The sequence below is a fragment of the Pan paniscus genome, chromosome 10 (assembly GCF_029289425.2).
Source record: "Pan paniscus chromosome 10, NHGRI_mPanPan1-v2.0_pri, whole genome shotgun sequence".
Lineage (NCBI taxonomy): Eukaryota > Metazoa > Chordata > Mammalia > Primates > Hominidae > Pan > Pan paniscus.
In genome coordinates this window covers 71,416,081-71,422,632 of record NC_073259.2, presented here as the reverse complement: position 1 = coordinate 71,422,632, position 6,552 = coordinate 71,416,081, and positions in this window count along the sequence as shown.

The window sequence follows — 6,552 nt, the reverse complement described above, 5'->3', positions numbered from 1 at the left end:
TCCTCACAGCCTCTTGCTCTACAGAGAAAGAGGCCACTGCTCAGTAGTTAGGATAAAATCTAACCCCAACTCCTGTGTGAATGGGATGGAGATGGCAGAACAATCTAAAAAAAGGTATTGCTGGCCGGGCGTGGTGGCTCAGGCCTGTAATCCCAACACTTTGGGAGGCCTAGGTGGGCGGATCACAAGGTCAGGAGTTCGAGACCAGCCTGACCAACATGGTGGTCTACTAAAAATAAAAAAATTAGACGAGTGTGGTGGCAGGTGCCTGTAATCCCAGCCACTCAGGAGGCCGAGGCAGGAGAATTGCTTCAACCCTTGTGGCGGAGGTTGCAGTGAGCCGAGATCATGCCACTGCACTCCAGCCTGGGTGACAGAGCCAGACTCTGTCTCAAAACAATACAACAAAAAAAAACATATTGCTTTCTTTCCTTTTCTGAAGTTACCATAGTCCAGGAATAAAAGGGAAGCTGTTCAGGATGCCCATTTTAATTTTTCAATGGCTTGATTTTCAGGTATTTATGGTAAAGATACATACTTTCTTTTCCCTTTATTATCAAAGGAGTATTTACTTGTAATAAACTCAAAAATACTGAAGCGTCTAAAGTAAAAGATGATGGTTGCCCTTGCAACACATACTTTTAAACTCAGAAATCTCTCTTCTACTTCCAACTTTTATCCTTATGAGTATATTAAAATAAATATGAAAGTGTGTGAACAAAAGAAATTGGAATGCATTACTTTAAACTTAAATTAATTCAAAAGGCTACTTAAGTTTGAAATTATTCTAAATGACTCTAAGTGAGGATTCAACATTCATTCATTCAGTAAAAAAAGGTGTTTCCATCACATTCTTGGCCTCATAGAAAGTTGCTCCTGAGGACACACTTCGCTGGCTGTCTCCTCACTTCCTTTTTCCTTTGACCTGAACTTATATAAAGTGCCATTTGCAAACCATTTCTTCTTTTTCAGCCCTCAAAAACTCCAGCTCCTACGAAGTTATTCTATCCAGCTTTATGGGAGCCTACCGTTTTATGTGCTGTCATCTATGATCTCTTAAATTACTTCGTGTCCTTCGTTGAAGATTGCAGCACGTGGCTCACTGTCTCCTTCTTAACTCCACTTTGGTCACCATTTTCAGCAACTGCGACATCCATGTGCTGTCCCATTCAACATCACACCTTCAGAGTTTCCGGATCTCCTTCTTTCTAATGATCTTTTTATCTTCCTCCATTTCATCCACCTACTTCCAGTCATGACTTCACCTTACTGTTACCAATAATTAGATTACCTTCTAAAACATTGATTGTTTCAAGCCTTTCCTCTCCCGCCAGTGCATTTACCCTTGGAACTCCTACTTATTGACTCTACAACTTTTTCAATATCCATTACCTAATGAATGGCGTCATTTCTGCCCCCGCCCTCACCACCTTTTTTTAAACTTTACTCTATATCTCTACCCAGTAAAATGTAAGCTCCACGAAGACAAAAGTCTACTTTTTCACTCTTAACTCTAGTGCCTGGACCGGAATCATGTCTGATACATAGAAGGAACTCAATAAACATTACATAAATGCATGAGAGGCCAGGCATGGTGGCTCATGCCTATAATCCCAGCACTTTGAAAGACCGAGGCGGGCAGATCACCTGAGGTCAGGAGTTTGAGACCAGCCTGACCAACATGGTGAAACCCCATCTCTACTAAAAATACAAAATTAGCTGGGTGTAGTGGTGCACGCCTGTAATCCCAGCTACTTGGGAGACTGAGGCAGGAGAATCACTTGAACCCAGGAGGTGGAGGTTGCAGTAAGCTGAGATCACACCATTGCACTCCAGCCTGGACAACAGAGGGAGACTCTGTCTCAGTAAATAAATAAATAAATAAATAAAATTCATGAATGCCTACTGCAGCCAAGCATTTGGCAAGAATAAAGAGACAAAAATAAAACCTCTACCCTCAAGAAGTTTAATCTATTTATGCATATGTATTTGCACATGCATGCACATTTCAACTATTTTTCCTTGAATCAACTGCCTATTCTTAGTTCGTTTCAAAAATAATCTTACATTTTATTATTCTAATGTCCTTATACTAGATTTGGAAAGTCTCTTACTAGTAATAAAATCTTTCAGCTTTCCAAGCATATCTTTTAGGTATATAAGTAATTGTGCAAGGCATTGAAAAATCCTAAAAATAATTAGCTATTTTTTAAATCTACTTGGTACAAACAACTATCAACTCAAAAACACTAGAAACTGATGAGGTTGGCAATCAGTCTACATGAACAGGACAGCATTCAGGTATGTTAGGAGTTTCATATTATTTTCATCTACTCTCTTCTCTAGCCCCGTTGATAGCCCAAATGGCACCATTGTGCAAAACAGAAAATTCCCCTACTCAAGACACTTTTTTGCCATCTCCTAGAAAATTGTTGTAATAACTATATAAATCTGCAATGATTACCAGTATGAATGGCTCCCATTAATGTTATACACTTCCACAGTTTAAAAATATTGTTCAACCCACTATTTCCAAAATTTATTTGATCATGGAAATTTTCTGTATGCTACTTAAACATATCACATGGAACTAACATTTTTATTATTATTATTATTATTGAGATGGAGTCTCCCTCTGTCACCCAGGCTGCAGTGCAGTGGCTTATGAACTCGGCTCACTGCAACCTCCACCTCCCAAGTTTAAGCAATTCTCCTGCTTCGCCCTCCTGAGTAACTGGGACTACAGGCGCCCACCACCATGCCCGGCTAATTTTTGTATTTTTTTTTAATAGAGATGGGGTTTCACCATGTTGGCCAGGCTGGTCTCAAACTCCTGACCTCAAGTGATCCGGCCGCCTCAGTCTCCCAAAGTTCTGGGATTACAGGTGTGAGGCACCACGCCCAGCCAACATTTGCTGATAGATAATTTGAGAAGCATTGCTCTAGATTACCCATATAAAGTGGTTAGTTTTAGGCCTATGGCTTTTATTCCAATTGTATATATTTGTAATATTATTCTCTGTTCTTTAAGGGCTAGACCTGGAGTCATATGGACTTAGATTTGAAATCTAGCTCTGAAACTAACTTTGAGTGAGTTATACAACCTCTCTAAGGATCAATTATCTCATTTGAAAACTGCAGATGGCAATAGTACTTTACTTAGAAGATTACCTTAAGGACTGCAGGAGACCTTGCTATGGTCTCTGAGTGTGCTAACATCATTAAATGGTAATTATTCTGCTTATAATGTTCTTCAGGCTATCTGATTTATAGAACAGAATTACTTAAAAGAAGGTATGTTTGAATGAGGAAGCATAAGTTTGAAGGAGTATTGTAAAAAATAAAAGCCAACTGAATTTTGTTGTAATTTCATTTTTATAAAAACAAAAGTTGTTTTGAATTTTAACCAGAATTTCTGAGCTCTTCAATAGACAACATACACAAAACTCAGGTCATGTGAAAATATAGAAAGAAGACCCATGTTTAGCAAGTTTGGACTTCATGTTTTTGCCCAAAGTGAACACACATACTCCCATATTCATGCCATATGGGTAATATAATCTCCCAATCAGAAAGAAAAATAAGGACATTAGCCTTACTTTTTGAGATGGGAGAATCACTAGAGCCTGGGAAGTCAAGGCTGCAGTGAAGGGAGATCACGCTACTGCACTCCAGCCTGGGGGGCAACGGCAGTGAGACCCTGTCTCAAAATAAGTAAATAAATAAATAAACAATAAAATGTGTGTGTGTGTGTGTGTATATATATATATAAAATCCTTCCTGTAGGAGATTTGAAAAAAAAAGAATACTAGTGACTCTTTACAAAAAAAAAAAGAAAGAAAAGCTAACAGCCTATTAAAGAGCCCCAGTGATTCTCAGTCACATGTCTGTATCAGTCAGGGTCCTGATAGGAAAGGGATAGCACACCCAGCTGGGATTTTTAAAAAAGATGTGTTTATTGAAAGGATTATTTACAGAGTTGCAGGTGGATTAAGGGATTAAGAGACCCAACAAGGGATGTTGAGGCATCCAGGGATTAGTAACAGTGGGAAGCCATTACCTTACACATCCGAAGGGCAGGAGAGGAAATGGTATTATCCGAACCAGTGAGAGTCGTGACCTTGGAGGAAGCCTCCAACAAGAGCCATGGCTGTCAAAGGACCTAGCTACTGTCAGAACAGTCAGCTGGATGAAGCCTCAGTGGGAGAAAATGCTCCAACCAGAAGCCCGAGGACAATGAGAGTGAGGAGACTCCCACCCCAGGGTCACCCCCGCTAAGGTGCAGAGCAGGGTGGAGAACGGATCTGGGGGCAAACTGAGAAAAATAACCTAATATCTAGCAAGGCCAAATATAAGGGTGATAATTTAGAGCCAAATAAGTCTCCATCACTTAATAGGAACAGAACTACATCTAATAAACAGCAGTACCTTGGGAAACAACTGACATAAATAGTACATTATTTTAGCTTTGAACTAAAACTAATGAAAGGCATTTTAATGTACATCACTGATTTATAGATTCTCATTCTCTCCTTTATTGTAAAAAAAATTAAGAATTTGCTTTTTGATGCTGCTTCTTTTTTTTTTTTTTTTAAGTTTTTTAATTTAAAAAACAAGAGAGATATGGTCTCACTATGTTGCCCAGGCTAGTCTTGAATTCCTGGCCTCAAGCGATCCTCCTGCGTCAGCCTCCCAAAGTGCTAGGATTACAGGTGTGAGCCACCACACCTAGTCTCTTTGATGATTCTTTTTAAACTTTTTGTTTAGAAATAATTTTAGACTTATTGAAAAGTTGCAAATCTAAAATAGAGAGTTCCTGCATACTGTTTACCTGGCTTCCCCTAATGTTAATAACTTATATAAGCATAATACAATGATCAAAACCAGGAAGCTATCATTGTTACAACACTATTAACTAAACTTATTCATTTCACCAGTTTTCTCCGTAAAGTCCGTTTTTTGGTTTGTTTTCTGGCTCCAATATCCCACACTGAATTTAGTTGTGTCTCACTAGTCTTCTCCAGTCTGTGACAGTTCCTCATTCTTTCCTTGTCTTCAGTGACCCTGACACCTCTGATGAATCAGTTATTTTGTAGAAAGCCTCTCAATTTGGATTTGTCTGATGTTTTCTCAAGATTAGACAGAACTGCATTTTTAGCAAGAATATGCTGGAGGAATGTATCTTTCTCTGTATAAAATTTTAGGGGACCCATGATGTTAATGTGTCTTAGAAACAGAGTCTTACTCTGTTTCCTAGATTGGAGTGTAGTTGCACCATCATAGCTCATTGTAGCCTTGAACTCCTGGGCTCAAGCGTTCCTCCTACCTCAGCCTTCCAACTAGCTAGGACTATAGGCGTGTACCACCATGCTCTGCTAATTTATTTATTTATTTATTTATTTATTTATTTATTTATTTATTTTGGTAGAGGCAGGGGCTCTTGCTATGCTGCATGGGCTGGTCTTGAACTTCTGCACTCAAGCAATACTTCTGCCTTGGCCTCCCAAAGTGCTGGTATTATAGGCATAAGCTACTGTACCTGGCCTGTTATTCCTATTTTAAAGATAGCAAAACTACATTCCCCCTCCCCCCTTTTTTTTAATTTGAAGAACTATTGGATTTTCAGAATATTTACAAATATAGTCATATGATTTTTGACAAAGGAATCAAAAATTTAAATTTGTTTGATACTAGAACATTAGATTGATTGTTTCTTTCGTAAGTCTTCAAGTGCCGGAAATATGCTGGAACAGTCTTTAAAAGCAAATGATAGCTCACTCTGAAGTACCAATTTAAGAGCATGGCATGTCTCCAAAACTCATTTAAGAAAACAAGTGGTTAATTAAACCTTCAATCAGATTATTTGAGTGTTTTTTAATAAATGTGCTGTGGTACAGGCAAAAATGGTGGTGGAATATACTTTGAAAATATTATGTCATTATTTTGGGGACCAATCCAATGATCATTTACTACAGATAAATAATGATAACATGAATAACTATAACGATGACAACAATTTTAAGCTAGTTAGGATAAGAATTTGTCAATTAAATTGTTGTTGAATACCTTCTGAATAGATGTTAAATTTGAGTGAACATGGAAAATGGCACATTATCTGAATTACATTTTTATTGGCATAGATAATAGTGTAACATTGCCCAAAATGACTAAGGATCAGAAGGCTAAACAGACCCAAGCATTAGATATGTGAATACTTAATAATTGCCTCCAATAAAAAGAGAGTTTAAAATAAGTTGTCTTTGAATTGTGATTTTTTATAATAAAAACAAGAATTAAAAAAAACTAAAGCTAAAGATTTAATAAGTGATAATCCTTTTAAAAGATATTTTAATTCTGTACCCTGTCCATATTTGATTCCAATTCCCCAGAGGCAAACATCTTCAGCTCTTTTTAGCTCTTATAATATTTACTTCTATATATCCAAATACCCTTACACTGTGATATGGTTTGGCTGTGTCCCCACCCAAATCTCATCTTGAATTGTAACTTCCACAATTCCCATGTGTCCTGGGAGGAACCCAGTGGGAGGTA